The sequence below is a fragment of the Rhagoletis pomonella genome, unplaced genomic scaffold, assembly GCF_013731165.1.
Source record: "Rhagoletis pomonella isolate Grant_MI unplaced genomic scaffold, Rhpom_1.0 Rhpom_scaffold_00005, whole genome shotgun sequence".
Lineage (NCBI taxonomy): Eukaryota > Metazoa > Arthropoda > Insecta > Diptera > Tephritidae > Rhagoletis > Rhagoletis pomonella.
Window position 1 is genome coordinate 29546478 of NW_023458559.1, and position 9858 is coordinate 29556335.

The following is a 9858-nucleotide window of genomic DNA, read 5'->3' on the forward strand; positions in this document are numbered from 1 at the left end:
GAGCAAGCAGTGCCTGCGAGGGCTATCAACTCAATCAGCCCCTATAAGGCTCCGGGTCCTAATGGCATCACAAAGTATCAGCTATAAAAGTCTGCATAGGTGTCGGGTCGCAGGCTTCACCTTGCCTATGCATGCAGTTTAGTTAGGAGCTATGCTCCAAAGCTTTTTAGGGAAGTCAGCGTTACTTTTACATCAATCGGATTATTATCGATTCTACTGAAGACCCTTTAAAGCTGCACATCAAACGGAACTTCTGTATAGCGTGTGTTCTCAAACCACCTACCTACTGCAAGGGCCGAAGGGTAGAATCTTTTTCACACTTGGTTGAGCAGTCTATCTCACGGGTGGACTACGCGATCGATGCACCCCTTGATATCGAAGTCGCTTTTAATTACTTTCTCTCTGAAACAATCGAGTTCCATAGCTATTGTCGTTGAGAAACTCTTAGGTACCATATATGAACTCTCTACCAGTCAACAGTCTGAACATGTATGGCGATATTCATGCGGAAGCTTAGGTCTTTGGCCTCCTAGTGGAATGCTCCAAAATCATCAGCGAGTGACTGGCATCCTTTTCGACGTCATCAGGGCCGATGAGCTGGCAAGGCAAAGCACTTTTTAGCAGTTGCACCGGGTTAATATGGATGCGGGGCTCCACTGGTCTCATTTAATCTGTTGATGGGAACATGGGCGCCTAGTCAGCCCAGCGAGCGCTGTTCGAAAACCTTGGGGTGGGGCTCATAACGCTGAAGCTTGGCAATAGATATTAATCGCTTAAGGAATATTATTGTGCCTCTTATATTATAGGCAGTAAACCCAAATATTGAATTAGCGATATACAATGTATCGATAATTATAACAACCGGACAAACTTTTCGTAAGTTGTCAATGCGAAGGGCTAATTTAAGGTATTCCCAATTTGAAATGAGGTATTTTCTTTAAGAAAATATTAATTTTAGGAAACAAATTATGTAGGAAAAAACATTTTTTAAGAAAGAAATATATTTACCCAGATTGAAAAAAATTTTACTTGGCAACAAAAATTGTTTCGAAGGAAAAAGTATTTTGGGGTAAAAATGATTTATTTCGGGAAAAATTATTTCTGTGAAGAACACTTTTAAGAAAAAAATAATATCGTTCAGGATAAAAGTGAAAGGGAGATAAGCAGTTTTTTAAGAAAAACTATTTTATTCTTACGCCCGGTTGTAGCGTGAAATTTTAAATTTAAAATGTTAAAACTTAAAATGACACAATTTTGTTCGGAAAATTTGTCGGATACGTTTTAAAATTGATTGCTGAAGACGGGCATTAGTTTTTAGGAAAAAAATCTTTAAGAAAATAATGTCTAACAAAGTCATAAAGAATTTACCCTTAAGTATAAAAATTATTAGATTTGGCCAAACAATTTCTTTTTTGGGAAAAAAAAAATATTTTTTTTTGGAAAAACAAATTTAGGTAAATAATTTTAAAAAAGTTTACAAAATAGTTTTGGAAAAATTATTCAATATTATATTATATTATATTATTATCAGCAAACATTTTTTTATAAAAAAAGTTAGGAGTAAATTGGTTTTAGTTGATATTATTGAACATTTTTACAAATAAAAATTTTACATTGATGTATTTCTTTTTTTAATATGAGAATTTTTTTATTTAGCCCCAATGAATTACATTTTGCAATTGAAACCATGCATTTTTTAATAACAGGCTAAATTCACTGCAAAGTAGAGTTTAAAAATCAAAAAATAAAATTTTAGACGAATCATTGGATTTAAATTTCGCGATTGTTGAAAACTTAAATTCATAAGCTTGATAATATCTTTACTACAAGAGTACAACAATTTCAACTGCCACAAAACGGCACAGAATTAAATTTACTTCCAACTCAATTCAATTAAATCTTCTAACTTTCCCAAATTTCACATTAGCAAGGATAATAGAAAAATTGAAAGAAGGAATTAAAACAATTGCAATTTTGCAAATTTTCTTCACCATTTCCGACATTTCGTAAGCCACTTCACAAAAGCCAAATCACTCTAACCCGGCTCCCGAAACTGCATGCATTCAACTCAGCTAACTCAACTCAACTTACACACATGCCAGATGTATGCTGAGCCACAACATACATCCCACAAAAATTTCACAAAACAAAAGAAATCAAAGTTTTACTAAGTGTGAGTGTATTTGTATGTGTTTGAGAGCTTTATGGACGAATGCAACAGAGCAAAGTCAAGACACAATAGCCGAAAACACTTCAATTTCATTGGAATCCCTTGTTTACCCATTTGCGCTTGACTGCATTTGGAAAATAAAACACAGGCGGGCACATACATATGTACATATACTGGGTATGGCACGTAAGTCAGAAGCTCAAGGCACTAGCAGAGCGGCATAGCAGCGTGTATGTTGGGGTATACTTAGCAGGACAAAGGCCTACGCCGAAAAAGTGGGAGGAAAAAATTAAAGTTGCTTAGACCAGAAATATAAATCGACACGAACGAAGCCTGAGGAGGTAGGGGAAGAAAAAGAACTGGAAAACTTGTGGTAAAATTGTATAAGCATAAATATAGTCAAACATATGCATGCATGTATGTATGTATGAATACATGTGGAAAAAGCAGTCAACCAGTGCAAGCAGCCAAGGAGGCGAGCTGAAGACAGAGCACACAATTTAAGTTGGAGCGGCATTAGAGGCGCAGTGAACTGCTCAAAGTGCACACACGGATTTGACTAAGGCTCGTAATAATATTTGATCGCACACAACGGACCAGCAGCGGCAAATGCACACACACATTCATATATGTAGTTTTACAATGAGGCATATGACATTGGTTGCCACATATTTGAAAGCTGTGTGTGAATTGCCGAGGCGCTTGCGACAACTGCCTATAACTGGCAGGCGACACATGAGCGCTTACACACACACACACACACACACGTTTGTATGAACACATTTGTGCTTGTCGCTTAGACGCCGGCGGCAATTTCCTATGCTTCGTCGTCACACTGTACACCGCACACACACGGAGGACGAGGCCTTAATCGCAGGATATTTTGTATTTTATTCTCAGTTTGGTAGAAAATTTAGTTGGCCCAGTGCCAAATTTGACACAGGAGGAAAGCCAAAGCAACAAGGCACACTAGCCTGCTGCGCCCACGCTTTTCACTCGCCACCCAAGCGTTGTGAGTAGTGGTGTGGTTGTTGTCGGCATGCTTGACAAGCTATGAGTGAGAAAAGAAAAAGGCATAGAGGCAGCTGCAGTAGTGAGGGGCATTAAGTGGAAGATGCGAAGTAGGCGAAGCGTTTACGTTCAGCCTCCATATCGAATAATTGTGCCTCTACGCTCAGCAGCCTACGTGTGCAACTATGTACAATAGTTATGCATAAGTTTGCGACCCCCACTACTGCTGGCAGCCAACGGAAAGGACATGCGACATTTGTATGACAGCTAGAGTAGCAGGCTGTGCGGCAGCGGAGCCGCAACTCACCATATGCACACAAATATATAGTAGCTACAAATAAAATCCCAGCGACAGCTAACCAGCCAGTAGACAGTCATGCTCATAGATTAGACGTCTGGGATAAGGCGCAATGAAAGTTTGCCTGCCGCCCTACCATCTTATGCGCCTGATCTCCTTTTTTGCCTTGCCGTACTCGCTCTCCTCTCCCTCAAGCGTATGTTCTTTTCAAGCATGTCTGCTGAATGTGGTGTTTGCAACGAAAAATTGTAGGCGGTTTTCAAATATATGACCCTCTATTGCTTGCGGCGTCGCCACCTATGCGTGCGTCTGTGTGTGTTTGTTTTAGCTGTGCTTGCAACAAAATGCTACCACCCGAGGCGGCAGATGTGTGTGTTGTGCGGCTCAATTCATGTCGATTTTAGGCTCAACGTCAACTTCGATTGCTTCCACTACAACGCCATTGAGCTGGCGCTGGTCTGGACTTTACGAGATAGCCGTATGTGCGCTGTATTATTACGGGTGCCCCACACTAAAGAAAAGTCAAATCGTATGCAAATGCAGGAGAGCCGAAAAGTCAAAGTAAGTGTGGCGTAGGCGGGGTGTAAAATATACACAAAGAATTATTTAGTGGCGAGAATAGAAAACTTTTTCTCCCTATTCGAGGTGGCAGTAAATCAGGCATTTTGATGACAATACATGTTGGGTTTATTTCTGAAGTCACTAATGTGCGTGGAGGCGGCAAAATTTTAACATATGAAAATTTTGAATCGATCACGCCGCTTGCCTAGATCCAGATTATGTGGGCGACGTAAAACTTACCTTAATTCTGCGAAAATATAAAGAATGAAGTAAACTTTTAGGAGCTACAAGTTCACTGAACACTACATAGGCCCAAGAAAGGGGGAAAAGGGCCGTAATTGTCCTTTACATAGAAAAGGACAAGTCTTCCTCGGCCTTCAAATTTTGAGTCACCAAAAACATGACTTTAATTCTTTGGAATAATCCGGATTTTCACAATAGCTTCGTTAATATCCGCAGCTTCAGTGGAAAGCATGACAGAGCCTACCGATGTGGTATTTATAATGAGAAGCGCTTCCAAATAAATACTTTCAGCAAGGGCTTTTTCGATAAGACTTTCTCTTCGGAAGCTGTATTAGAAGATCCTTCAATAACGCTGGCATTCGAAGGCAGATGATAAGCTGTGTTTCTATATCAACGAAAATCTAATAAATACAGTTAAATTTTTTCTGTACCATTATTATTTCACGTAAAGTTTTCCCATCCAAGGGAAACTCTGACTATTTTGTACAAAATAAAAAAGAGTAAGAACCGACAAATGGAGGCCCATCGCTTCAAAGGATCTGAAATAAAGGCACCCAGAAGGCCTCTTCTTTTTTTGTTGGCTGGGCTGCTGTTCTCATAAGCTGTCCATGAGGGTTCTTACGTTCGTACTTAAAAGCCTCTTTTTGCTCATTACTTTAAGATATATAGCCAAAAACGTCCTAGTGGCCACTCAGAAATATTTATTTTAACTTTTTCAACCGCAAGCTTCCCGTCTCTTCTTTCAACACGATGCCAGATTCTCGCCGATACTGCGGGACTATTTGCTGCAAAACACTTCCCAACTTACACCACTTTCCTCAAGAATGCTTCTCTCCTCTGATACTTCTTTTAAAATTATAACCTCTTGCCGAACCGCAGCCGGAAATTAAAATTAGTTTCCACAAATTTTGTGTAACAAATTGTATATAATAATGTCGACCTTGTGCCATGATTTATCTGTTAGTTGTTCGCTAACTAAAAGCTTTAACGGATATTTCAAAGTCTAATCTTCTCGCAATTCTGCTGGCAGCATTCGAAATAAATCAAAAAGGTACCTACATTTTGCAAGTTAATCGTTATATTTTTAAACTTTGTTTAACCCAGCGAGCTGAAGGGCCATAAAAATATCGGGCAACACCACGGACGTCTTTGTTGTTCGTGAGCGCTGCATAAGCCAGCTAGAGCTAACTCAACTTCACGTCAATCTTCTACTTGCCGAAGCGCGGTTTTGCGGATATGTTCTGACCCCATATCCGCGGTGACCAGTGTAGCTCTCAGTCTCAGGAAATCTACTTAAGTATTTGGCTAATATAAGCAGACGAAACTGCAAAATAATTTGGAATTGCTGACCAGTCATTCGTAATACTTTAAGCCAATGGTTGTACCATGATTTACCAATGAATGGTTGAAATGGTTTACCAGGTCACAACATCCTCAAACTAAGTGGCTGTTTTCGGTATGGTTGGGTTTTAGACAGTCCAAAAAATTGGTATCATAAGAAATGTCACGCTGCCCCATAGAGAAAGTGCGTGTTGAGTTAACGTCAATAGGTGCAAATTGTGGACATACGCTACTAACTCTACAGCATAGAATAGCTTTTTACTTCTCCAGAGCAGTGTGAGGGATCGCTAAAATGATAGGAAAGGATGGACAGGCAGGATGGTAAGAGAAAATCAGCATTGAAAGTCTGTCATAAGTCAAAAGATGAAAAATAGTTAGAATGAATAATTGTATGGAGGCCTTATCATTCTCTACTCGACTTAGAAGAACCACATCTGTTTGTTTTGGGATAGAGTTTTTATATCATAATGAAAAGGAATGCATGTTTGTTCGTCCTTATATTTAAGTTGGTCTCCTTAGCCCTTCAACAATGCCGATTTGTCCTTGCTTTAACTACCTGGAGCTTTGTAAAGTCAATAGATGACGAGTAATTCAAGATATAACCTTCGGATTCGTCATCGTTTATGGTCAACTGATTTGAAGCCTGGGCTATGAGATGATTCAGAGTTCATTTTGAAATAATTTTCTTTCCTCTTCCCCTCCTTTGGTTCACTTTTAGCGCGCATTTCACAGCTTTTCCGTAGTAATGGAACGCAGTGACTCCACCAAAAACAAATTAGAGGAAAAACTCAGCTTAGCTAAAGTGTAAGCGCCAAAATGTTATTAAAATAGTATTTCATATGTTTTAATTTTAAGCCGCACAGCCGCTCGCCGCTTTACAGCTCATTGTGTGGCCTCAGCCTTAGGGACATTTTTTGCACGATTTCAAATTGATAGTTGTAAAAAGAAAGTCCATTTAACAGTCGCTTGGTGGTTTTTCAATTTCCGTTAATGCCGCTAAGTTTACTAGAAGCTCAGTGTCGGCTTCTCAGAGCCTGATTACCACAAACCCAATTTTGTCCCGGGTTGCTATGTATATTTGTTGTTGAAAAGTAAACCGTATTGCTGGATTAAATTTCTAGAGCATATTTAAGATTTCCGCTAAATCCAAGCTCGCGCCCTTGGTCGTTAGTTATGCAATAGCTCAGGCTTTCTGATCAGTTCCTAAGTAAACCTAGACGATTTTATAGATCGAAGCCGTGTATAGATCCTTGGATCTACCATCACCGCAAGCAACTTACCAGCCTAGGCAACCAAACAGCGGCTTTCTACATATGATCGGGGCGGATCGGGGTTTCCTACAACAACAAAACCCAGAGTGATTGAAATTTTGACCACTCGGTTCCGTGCCACCATAAGAAGCCGTGGCAGGCATTTAAACATTAATTATTCCTTTCTTTTCCTTTTTTATTACGAAAGGGGTACCTACAGTTAAAACTTAATCACAACAAATAGGAGAGCTTCGTCTGCGCTAGCCTTAAGCTATAATTTTCCATACACAGTGACTCAAACAAATGACCACGTGTTGATTTTCTTCAAATATTCGTAATGTTTTGCGAGCTAAATTTTTTTGTTATTTTTATATAAAAATATCGTCTAAGCTTTAACAAAAACCATTCAACAAACAACTAAAAAATCGCGTTGATTTTTGAGAATTTTTTTTTTGTGACGCATTTTTGCACTTTTTTTCATATAGGTATGAATTTCGTATAAACTAAAACGCGGGAGACCGTCAGCAACAAAATTTCAAAATATCAACGCAAGTTTTTGTAAATTGCGCTTGTTATATTTAAAAACCCAAAAAAAGTAACCTCCAAAAAAAAATTCTCACAAAGCAACACGATTTTTTAGCTGTTTAAAACTTGCACTTCATTCGACTAGAATTATATGTTGAAAGTTGAAATTTTGATGAAAATTTGTTGAATTTTCCTTAATTTTATATAAAATTTGAAACTGCGATTTATACGGCTTTAATTAAAGCATATACGATATTTTTATATAAAAAAAAACAAACAAAAGTTTAGCTGTAAAAATAGTATGAATATTAAAAAAAAAACACGTGGTCATTTGTTTGAGTCACTGTAAATTAAATTTGTGGGCCTTTCGAATAAAAAAATACTTTCGTTGATACCACATATCATAACCTAAGTGGAAATCCACCTATCTCGGCAGCCAGTTCGAAAACTCCCTATCTAAGAAAACGTTTCAAGAACGCCCTATCTCAGAATTTTGTTCAAAAACGCCCCATCTCAGCTGAAAATACATTGAAAATATGCTGAGATAGGGCGTTTTTGAATCGGTAGCTGGGATAGCGCGTTCTTCAACCAAAAATTCTGAAGTAGGGCGTTAATGAATAGTTTTCTAAGATAAGACGCTTGCGAACTGGCAGGCGAGATAGGGCGATCTTCCACTCAGATATCGATATACAGCTTGTTTTATTCCCTTCGATTTCAACATCTACCCGCCCTTATTGGAAAACCCTTTAGTTGGCTTTAGAATAATAGCTTTATTGTGACCTTGAACTCCTTATTTTCAACCTCAAAGCGTATTTTATTTAGCAGTTCTTTTCGTTTTCTTATGCAGCAATTTATTTTCTGCATACTCCAATAAATATCAGCCATTCACTCCTCGCATACATAATTATATTAAATATTAGTTCTAAGGTAAAAAATTCAAGTTCTACTAGTTTCCGTTTTCCGCAAAATTTTTCCAATAATTCTGGTAACCGAAGCTCTAGAAAAGTTTTGTCATGCTCTCAGTGTGCTACACTTAATGAAATGAAAAATAAAAATAAAAATAATGAAAAACTCAGTAAGTTTCCCATATGAAACTGCACTCTTTTAGACATTTTAGTGTGCGTCTCACATACTCAAAGCCAACGGTGTGACAAGTCTAAAATACGAAACACTATGCGACCGGAGCGTATGCAAACTTTAGTACCTCGGCATAACCAAACTTGCGCGCATGCAAACTGGTATTTATGTATATACATTAGGCCGGGTCAATTCGTATGGGAGATTTTTTCAGCTATGCGCGTATAGCATAGACGAAACCATGGGTCTAAAATCAATTTGAAAAATAGCTGAAATAGGTTCCTTAGCATTTTGCTGTAGTGTCGTAAAAAAATGCTTAAGTTTTGTATAAAATATGTATACTGTACGGGGTTTTTTGGTAAGAGGAGGCATTTCTGCACTTATCGTTTTCTTAAAACTTCCACCAGAGGGCGCAACTGTGAAAATTTTCACATTTTCTTCGAAACCTATTTTCGCAATTTGGTAACCTCCAAATTATTTTAAGGTTTCTTTGGCAAATTTGCTTAGAATTACACGTAGAGTCCTCCTTTGCTGTACGCGCATAAACAAAAATTTTCCCGCCCTAATGTACATGTTGTTGTTGCTGATTTTGTTGTTGTCTCGCAAGCAATTGCGACCACTCCAAAATGAAGTTTATTGCAATGAGACTTTCGATGGTATTTTGTAGTCGTGCGCGAATTGCCAAAATGAGGCAGAAGAAAAGAATTGAAATTGTATGCCATGCAAAGCGATGGCTGAATAAAATATGGCTAAAAAGCAACGACAACAACAAAAGCAATAATAGCAAGAAGAACAGCGGCAACAACAATAGCAACAGCGCATGACAGTGTGCAATTGCAGTAAAGTTGTTGCAGCGCATTTAAATGGCTATAAATGCGCGCGCCAGCTTATGAAGAAAAGGCATACACATAGAAATACATATGTACACATATATAGACAAGCACACGTGCAAGCAAACATAAATTCACATACAAAGGAGTAAAGTCTACTCGCATTTTTATTGCAAATAGCGCGCGCGCTCTTGAGAAGTCTACTGCCTTGCCACTATTGCCGCAGCTATCTGTAGGTATGTATATGTATGTATGTATGTGCAGCACAATTTCATAGAGTCGCTGTTTTGTGGGCGTTTTATAAAATTTATAGGCGAAATAAATTCGTGAAGTGGCAGCGGTGCATTTAAGCTGCTGCCACAAGGATGATAGCATTGCCGCACTCGCATATTTTTTTTTTTATTCGCCCAACTACCCCAGCTCCGGTGCAGCTGCCATACAAAGTTTGGTTGTGAAAATTTTTGGGTTTTTTTTTTGCTTTCATTATCCCTTTTTTGTGGGGCGCGCGAAACTAAATGAATTGAATATGTGGTTTGGCATATAAGCCTATTA